The 9952-nt window shown below is 42.1% G+C and overlaps 1 pseudogene; it reads right to left on the minus strand.

Annotated features, from left to right (window-relative positions):
• Positions 1 to 822: 822 nt before the first annotated feature.
• The window catches only part of LOC121527216, a 9971-nt pseudogene continuing 841 nt past the window's right edge, over positions 823 to 9952 (minus strand).

Consider the following 9952-nt stretch of genomic DNA (forward strand, 5'->3'; position numbering starts at 1 on the left):
ATATCATTTGCTTTTCTTTAGTCTTTATACTCATTTTCTAGAGTGAAGAACAACTGAAATAGTTACCAAGGATAGTGCAGCAGCAGCTAAAAGCAGAGACCCCCTGGTTAGACTGGACTCCAGATCCCAGGGTCCATTGGGGCATGATGTCAACAGGAAGCGAGCCAGATGCCAGTAGAAACAGCCGGCTCATCTAAACAGAGACAGAGGAAATAGTGTTATACCTTGGAAAATATCAAAGCATTAGTGCCAATTTCCTTTGAGGATGTAAGGCTAAAAGACGAACCTGCGTGCAGAGCGGAGTGCCACGTTTCCGCGTGCGGCCGGGATTATTCAGCGGACATCAGCGGAGTTTAATCAAGTTATTGAAGTTTCTGGTAACAGCCGGCTGGACTTCAGATGTATCAGGCACGAAGCTCTCACAGTATTCAGCATTTAGCAGTCTTTAGCGTGTAAAACGGAGATCCCAGCGTGGACACGAGGACCGCTTCATTTATCACGTGCCTGGATGAATTAATCCTCACCTGAAGAACGTGCTTTACTCCTGGTCAGAGATGTGACAGGTAACAGCCAACGCAGTGTGAAGGTACACTTATCTGTCGTTTGAAAAGATAGCTGGAATTTCAAGCAAGAGCACAGCGTTGATCCAGGCGCAGCGTTCGATATTTCAGACAGCAGCGACGGGGTAGCATAAGAGTAGCAGGGATAAGTGAGAGTGGAGACGTGATTTAAATACACCACCTTATTGCTAAACACGCGCTGTGATTGGTTGAGTGAGGTTGGGAATAGTGATTCAAGCATCAGCCTGCCAGCTGATAACGGCTAGGCGTGTGACTTCCGTGTCCTGCATGAACTCACGTAAACTTCATAAAACGAACAAAACCACGTTGGAATTCCTAACTGACGAGGCAAGCCATCACTTCCTTCTGGACAGACTGCCAAAACGCCGAGGCCCCCTAATTGGTCTCAGGAACTTAAAGCCATCATCAAACTCTAACAACTGCTTTAAAGCCTCCTCATCCTTCAACATACACTGTATGATCCTCAGAGACCTCTGTCCTACTGTGCCTTTACGCAACGCCACAGAAACACTAGACACCACCTGATCTAGCTATGACATATACTGTGCAAAAAAGATATACTCTACATACTCTACATCTACAGGCAGTTAAAGATGCAAGGGCAGCATTTTATTCTAATTTAATTTTAGTAAATCATTCTAACCCTCGAGTTTTATTTAAGGTTTTAGAGTCCATCACCACCCCCTCCCCTTCCCACTTTACTGATGCTTCTAACGAGACTTGCGAGAAGTTTTTAGTGTCTTTTAATAACAAAGTCAAGGACATCAGGGACAACATTAGACCCCCAGCCCAGATTTTACTTACAAGTAGGGACATTTCTAATTATTTTAGTAGCTTTGAGCCCGTAACCCTGTCCTTTTTAGGTGAAATTTTATCCCACATGAAAACAGCTACGTGCAGTCTTGATTTTATCCCCACCAAATTTCTCAAAGAGGTTTTTAGCACGGTTGGGCCCAGTATTTTATCAATAATTAATAGTTCCCTGACAGAAGGCGTAGTTCCCTCTGTTTTTAAACACGCTGTGGTCCAACCTCTTTTAAAGAAACCCAACCTTGACCCTTCTGATTTTAATAAATTTAGACCTATTTCTAAACTTCCATTTTTATCCAAAGTTTTAGAGAAAGTGGTTTCTACACAGCTTTTATCTTTTATGTCTCACAACAACCTCTTTGAGAAATTCCAGTCTGGTTTTAGAGCAGGTCACAGCACTGAGACGGCCCTCCTCAAGGTCACCAATGATTTGTTTTTAGCAGCAGATAGAGGGGAGGGAGCCATTTTAATTCTTTTAGATCTCAGTGCAGCTTTTGATACCATTGATCACATTATTTTAATAGAAAGTCTTAGAGACTGGGTGGGCATCAGGGACTCTGCACTTAGCTGGTTTTATTCTTATCTTTTAGAGCGAACCTTTGCAGTCACCATAGGTAACCACTCCTCCTCTACCTCTATCCTTACCTGTGGTGTACCGCAAGGTTCAGTTTTAGGCCACATTTTATTTTCTATTTATATGCTGCCCCTCGGTCAAATCATTAAGAATTATAAAGTCTCCTTTCACTGCTACGCAGACGACACACAGATAGACCTGCCCCTGAGACCTGAGGGTCCTAGAAGCCTAGCTGCTGTCATTGACTGTCTAAATGATATTAACTGCTGGATGGCACAAAACTTTCTACAACTCAATAATTCCAAATCCGAAATCATTCTTTTCAATATTCCAAACTCTCCCAATACAATCACAAACAGCCTTGGTCCTTTGTCCACAAACATTAAATCAACAGCTCGAAATCTAGGAGTAGAATTTGACTCCAACCTCACCTTCACAACACACATCAATAAAGTTATACAGCCATGCTTTTTTCATTTACGCACAATTGCCAAAATAAAATCAATTCTCCACCAGACAGATTTGGAAAAGGTAATCCACGCTCTCATTTTTTCCCATCTGGACTATTGCAACTCTCTCCTGTCAGGTCTCTGCCAAAAATCCCTCTCTCGCCTTCAACTGGTTCAAAATGCAGCAGCTAGGCTTCTAACTGGTTTTAACAGACGACATCACATCACCCCGATTTTAGCATCTTTACACTGGCTACCCATTACTTTTAGAACTGATTTTAAGATTTTACTTGTTACTTTTAAAGCACTGAAGGGTCTGGCTCCAGAATATATTACAGAACTTTTATTCCCCTATGTCCCAGCCCGCAGCCTCAGATCCTCGGGTGGGAACCTCCTGGTCGTTCCAAAGTCGAGACTCAAATCTAAGGGTGACAGGGCCTTCTCCATCAGAGCGCCTCGACTTTGGAACGACCTGCCCGAGGAGATAAGGCATGCAGAATCATTGACATCTTTTAAATCACTTCTTAAAACTCATTGTTTTTCAAATTTTTATAATTTTTATCTTCTCACAGATTCTTACATATTCTAGTTTAATTTCCTCTTAATCTCTCCTTTACTGCTTCCCCTTATGTTTACCTCTGTTATAATACTTATCAATTTTACTGCTTTTACAGTTTTAGAGCTTGTTTCACCCTGTTTTAATATCTGTTTTGCCCTCTTATTTACATTTTACTGTTTCTCTTTTAATTTCTTATGTCTTTAATTTTGGTCCTCTTGGTCTCAGCCTGTGTAGCTGGGTTCCTGCTTTGCCTGGGTTCCTATCATTTTATGGTACTGATGTCTGTGTCTTGCCTGCATCCTGATGTTCATGATGTCTTAGCTGTGCAGTTCATGACTGCACTCTGATTGACGTTTGTGATGTCTTAGTTTGCATGGCATCACAGGTCATCTAGGTTTGGTTCTATATTGTCGCTCTTTATCGATGTAGATGAATTATTATCTGTCTAGATGTCACGTTCTGTTTCTGTCTTTTGTCTGGGTTGTTGCTTTGTTTTTGTACTTGCTTCTGCACTTGTCAAAGCACTTTGTAAACCCATGTTTTTAAAAGTGCTATACAAATAAAGTTATTATTATTATTATTATTATTATTATTACATGCAAAACGACCATCTGCATGCATAATCCTATTGTTAAAATAACGCATCAGCGTCAGGTGAGAGGACCAGCTGTCGTGAAACGTCTTGTCACCCCGAGGAAACAAAACTGGGAAACATTTAGCCTCATTCATCCGGTCAGAAAGCATCTTCACTGGGCAATTTCCCTCTGCAGGCGCAATATCCTCAAAATACTGATCTAATGCTTCCTGACCAGTATCAACAGGCATAAGACAGGTGTCCTGAAACATGCAGTGCTGTTGTCTGTCATGTAACATTTCATCTTGTATTATGTCTGATGATTCCTCTACATCCTCTACAAATTTAGCCTTTACCTTCGGCTAATCAGCTCCCCGAGCACTAACCTCTTCCTGTCCAACAACCTGCTCTACAACAGCTTCCTCCTCACTAGACTCTGCCTCTTCCCTTTCTTCATCTTCTAGCCTACAAAACTCATTCACCCAATCCTCATTAAAGTCAATATCTACATAAAGGGCATTTGTCCTCTTTAAATACTCTAGCGCCTGTCTTACACACAAAGTATCGACAAACTGATACTCGTAGTGCCCTTTATACGTCAGTTTACGCTTCAACTCGACCTGTACCAACGACCCCTCCATACTAGACCGGGGCAACACACGAGTTGACTGCACAATGTCGGCTGGAACACATGTTACCGGTCCATGTACTCCATTCTGCCCACCTTTTGGCAGTGCCAACATTTTTATAAACAGGATATGTAATGCTATTAAATGCTGCTCTAAGCTGGTCAAACATCCCAGTTCAGGTGGAATGGGATCCAGCTCCAGGTTATTGATCCAGCATTTAGCTGGCATCCCACCTTTACTAATCTTAGCATGACACGTGTAACAAATCCAAAGCTGACCTCTAGATAGTGCCAACTGACAGGGCACAACGCATTCCTCATTACAACGATGCAAAAAACGCTCACTAATGCACCTTTGTGCAAGACCAGCTGTTACTACGGTTCTGCTATAAGCTTCCCTCTCACAACTGAGCACCAGATATTTAAACAGCAACCAATGACAAACACAGCAAACAAAATCTGGTCCATCTCTGACCTTTTCTAAAAACTCATTCATGACAAAACCAAAATCTTTTGACTGCTCTACCTTCTGTTCCCTGCTCAACCTTACTCGACCAATAACTCGCTGCTTGTGCTCTACACTATCATGCTTTCTTTTTCTTACTTTTCTACTCCTCTCTTTAACTTTCTCCCTATGCTGAACACTGTCTCTATATTTTACCATACTCCTCTCTTTAACTTTCTCCCTATGCTGAACACTGTCTCTATATTTTACCATACTCCTCTCTTTAACTTTCTCCCTATGCTGAACACTGTCTCTATATTTTACCATACTCCTCTCTTTAACTTTCTCCCTATGCTGAACACTGTCTCTATATTTTACCATGCTTCTGGCTTTTTTTTTCCTCCCTGTGCTTGATGTTTTCTTCATATTTACTATCACTAAACGCTTTAACCCTCTCCTGGTGCTCAAGGCTATCTCTATATTTACCTTCACTCATCGCTTTAACCCTCTCCTGGTGCTCAAGGCTATCTCTATATTTACCTTCACTCATCGCTTTAACCCTCTCCTGGTGCTCAAGGCTATCTCTATATTTACCTTCACTCATCGCTTTAACCCTCTCCCACTGCTCAAGGCTATCCTCAACTGACATCTCTCCCTAAGCAACTTATTCATTTTCTCCTGTGTCCACTTCTTATGCCTAAGATACTTTGATTTTACAGACTGTCTACCTGTCTCAACTTTCTTAGCACCCTCTACAACCTCTGCATCTACACCTCTATCTGAGACTTCAATGTCATCACTGCATCTTACTGCTGTTTCCTCGCGATCTATACCCACAACATCAGTACATCTAGCCCTAAAGCTGTAACCTGACACTTCACTCACTTTACAATAACCATAACAGGTCTGCAGTCCAGGCTCATAAACACAAACAACGTTCTCAAAATGCTTTCCTAAGATATTCTCTAAATAAATACACTCTGCTGACAAACACTTAGTGCTACAGCTGTACTTCAACCAACGACCATCGTAAAACGTACATGCGCTAACGCCTAATAAATCTGCTGTGACCTGAATTTCCACCTCTGTGGCCCAAGTGTTCACATTTCTCATCCTGGACTGCTGAATGTACTCACTCCTAATGATGCTGCGATACTTATCTGCATTCCTCTCCAGCTCTTTACAAACAGCAAGCCTGATCTTACGATGGTGCTTCTGTGAACCACTCACAGCCTGAGAGATGGCTCTGAAGAAGCAGTTACCATGGGCCACGATCCTCTCATTTCTACAAGGAACCCCTAACAATCCAACACGCGTGGACAACGGTCCACCGACCTTCACAAACTCAACATTAAAACTACTACACAAAGCCTTACAAACATCTACACTGAGAGGATGGAAGACCAGCTCTGCATTTCTAACAGCATTAACAAACTCTACATCTGAATTTGCCTCACTAATATCGAATCGCTTTGATTTCTTTGACATACAAGTGCCAGAAGAAATGCTACACTTCTTGCCATCAGTGAGACTTGGTCCTGCCACTGGGCCACTGCTCACCACACTGGCATAAGACTGCACAGAAATGCCTGACAGTGCTGGACTGGCATCTAAACTCACACAATGCTCAGGCACAACCTCAGACTCTGGTGCTGGAGCAGTAGTCACCTCTGTCACAATACTCTCCACAGAAACACCAGACAGCACTGGACTTGCACCCACACCGACAGTGATGCCGCACATTTCAAAGAGCCTCTCCCCTGAACTGAGTCTGTCAGCCAAACGACAGATGCAGTGGTGCAGGTCATCCAGGCATGCAGAATGCAGAACCACGCCGGTACCGTTACAATGTAACAAGCCAACGTTACTGCGCGAGTGACTGTCGACCACAGCCAACCGTCCATCCCCACCGATGATGGCAGAAGTGTTTCCACACATTGTCAGAAGACATGTGCTGTACTGACTGAAGATCCTCTCCAGCCCGTTTCGCAAACTGATGACCACACCACTGTTGATGTGTTCACCCTCAGTCACGCCGACATCGCCTAACATGGTGTCACCAAAACCAAACCTAACTACCTGATCATCTACCACTAACTGCTGTGGCAAATCTGGAACAGACAGCAGATTTGTCACATGGTTAAAGACGTTCAGGTCTCGCAAACTAGCGTACAACTCATCGCCTAAAACCAACACGCGATCCAGCTCACACCTCTCCCAGGAAAAAACACTGCTCAGTGTGTGTTTGGCTAAGCTGACCAAAGCTATAGCCATACACTGCAGTCCTCCAAACACAAACCGCTTGCTCCCCTGGTGAAATGACCTGCGCACAACCTTCACTAGCCTGACACCTCTGCTACCCTCAACCTTTGCTGCTACATCATTACTGTCAGAATCGAAACAAACATCAGCAACAAAAACATTTGGAAAAAAATTGTTGCTGATCTTCTGTGGCCTCTGGGTTCCCTCGGGCACGTCAGGGCACGTTGCAGTGACCTCCTCCACGACGACCTCCGGGACCACGGACTCCTGGGCTGCTGCCTCCGCCTGACACAAATCAAAACTGAAGTTTAACTGCATAACAAACCAGGAGAGGAAAGGCCATTGTCACCATAAGTCACATATTGTGTTTAAACAGAGACATACCTAAATCAAAAGTATTGTGGAAAAAGTATTTAAAGTAAAAATTCCTTATAATTTTGTCACTCTGTACCTGGGCCTAAGACCTGAGACTATTAATGGTTTTTCAAATAAATATCTGTTTAATATTTTAATATTAGCAAGTAAAAAAGCTCTCACGAGAAAATGGATGTCAGTAGTCGTACCAACAGTTAGAATTGGTTTGACGTGATTCATGATATTTTCATAATGGAGAGACTCACTTTCAGGCTTAGACTCGAACAAGAGAAGTTTGTAAGCTGTTGGACTCCTTGGACTAGGTATAACTTTACATTGAATCCTACTTTAACTGATCATAAACGATGGAATTTATGTCACTCTCCCCTCTAATTTTTTGTTAAGCTACTCAAGTGTACATAGTTGTCGGAGGCCAAAACATTTGTTTAAAAAACGAATGATTTAATTTAATCTAAGTGTGCATTATTTTACTTTTTTATCTTGTTTTGGTTTTACTATTATTACTATTGTTATTAATATTATTATTATATTATTTATTTATTTAACTTCTTGTTTATTATTATTTTATATGTATGTATGCAAGTATGTATATGTATGGGTGTATGTATGTGTAGGTGTGGCTGTAGGTATGTGTATGTGTATATATATATATATATATATATATGTATATATATATATATGTATATATGTATATTTATTTGGTATGCGTTTTGTGAAAATGTTCCAAGGGCTGAGGACTTACACCTGTTTTTTTTTTATTTTATTTATTGTTATTATTATTATTTTTTTAATTACTATTGTTAATGTTATTGTTATTATTAATAATAGTAATATTGTGCTGCATACATCCTTTTTGCCCCAGTTGGTTTTGTTTTTTTTTTTTGTTTTGTTTTGTTTTTTTTTAGTTTGGTTTTTCTGGGGGGAAAAAAGGAACAGGAAGTCTTTGCAAAGTTGTGATGTGGGATGTTTTGGCTCTGTTCTTAATAAAAATCTAAATAACAAAAAAAAAACAGAGACATACCTGCTGCTGGACTGGACCGGGCCTGGAGGCAGACCCGGTCACCTGGGCAGGTGAAGGTGTTGCCGCCACCTATAAAGAACAGAAAAACACACACACACACACAAAAAAATTAAAACAATGCAACTCTTATCAACCACACCACATCAGTCGCTCTTCAAAAAAAACAACAAAAAAAGAAAAAACACACCTGCCGCTTTCCTCCTCTGTGCTTGGTGGCAACACCTCGCGGCCGACGCTTCACAGGGGAAGCCTAGAGGAAGAAAAACAAACCTTCATAACAGCTGTCTACCACTTGTGTTCTCAACTATTTAGACATATGACTTGTGTGAACTTAACCTGGCCAGCTGGTGGATCAGCGGTGCAGTCAGAGCCAGAAGAAGGACAAGCCTTCTCCATAGCATCCAACATGTCACCGCTGAACCACTCAGGGTTGGGCGGGATGACAGACTGAAGCACAGCAGGTGTTTCAGCCTTCAAAACAAAAAATAAACATTGTTTTAGTAAAATTGTCCATGCAGGCTTTGCACAAACTTCTAGACAATCATTCAGAATAACACATTACCTTGCCCTCCTTTCCAACCACAGTCCACTCCCAGGGGTCGCTGTGACATGGCACGGGGACGTGTCCCGTCACAACTAGCCTGGGAGACACCGTGGCACGCGGCGATGTCCGGGGAGCCACCGTTGGCATGGGTGGACGTGGTGCCAGCTGCTGGAGGGCAGCGTCCCACAGCAGCTGCACCAGGACAGGGGTCCCATCTGTGTCGCTGAGGTGCACCTGAAAAACATTCAAACACAGCAGACATTTCACTTCATTGGTGTATCCGACACAAAAGAAAACATCCAACTCCAACTGTCATGACAACAAAGTATGATGTACTTACGCCATCGGGGCACCACAGCTCCAACCGATGGACAGGGAGGTGCTCTGCCACAGACACGTAAGGGGGACCTGACACAAATGCCACGAACCACAAAAAAACATGGAGCATGGGTTTGTCAAGCAGAGTATCTGGCACCATGTGCAGCAGTGCATAGCATTAGTGTCTGAGTTTTTACTACTACTAGGTTAAAAATATTATTAAAACTATTATTTATTTTTTATTGTTATTATTATTATTTATTTTTTATATGCGAGTTGTTTTTATTTTCTTTATTTTTATATCCTGTATTCTTTCTTTTACCTCTTTACTACTATTCAACGCTACAGGAGTATTCATTTCCCTGAAGGAGTCTTCCCAAGGCATTAATAAAGTTCTGTCTTATTTAATCCAATCTAATCTGATCCACACATTTAGATCATGGCAGGAATCTCACAAAAGCCCACTTAAAAAGACCCAAACAATCACTCTGATCACACACACATTAATGCGTGTGTTCATGACTAACATTTACATCATACTCTCTGAAAAATGGCGGTTCATATCCGCTTTGTTAACAACATGGCTGCATGAGCCACGTCATGCCCCCTCTGTCTCCCTCTCTCCCTCACACACAACTTTCCCGCCTTTTCTCCCCACTCTCAAAACCTAACCAATCACTGGAAGTGCCTCTAAAAACTGGGCGGGGTTTAATGGATCTTTACTGCCCACACAACAACAGCTCAGCTCTGCTTAACACGGCACAGACACACACTTCATACACAGCCAAAAATAAACTCAAAGGCAACACAGC

The sequence above is a fragment of the Cheilinus undulatus genome, linkage group 19 (genome assembly GCF_018320785.1).
Source record: "Cheilinus undulatus linkage group 19, ASM1832078v1, whole genome shotgun sequence".
NCBI classification, from domain to species: domain Eukaryota; kingdom Metazoa; phylum Chordata; class Actinopteri; order Labriformes; family Labridae; genus Cheilinus; species Cheilinus undulatus.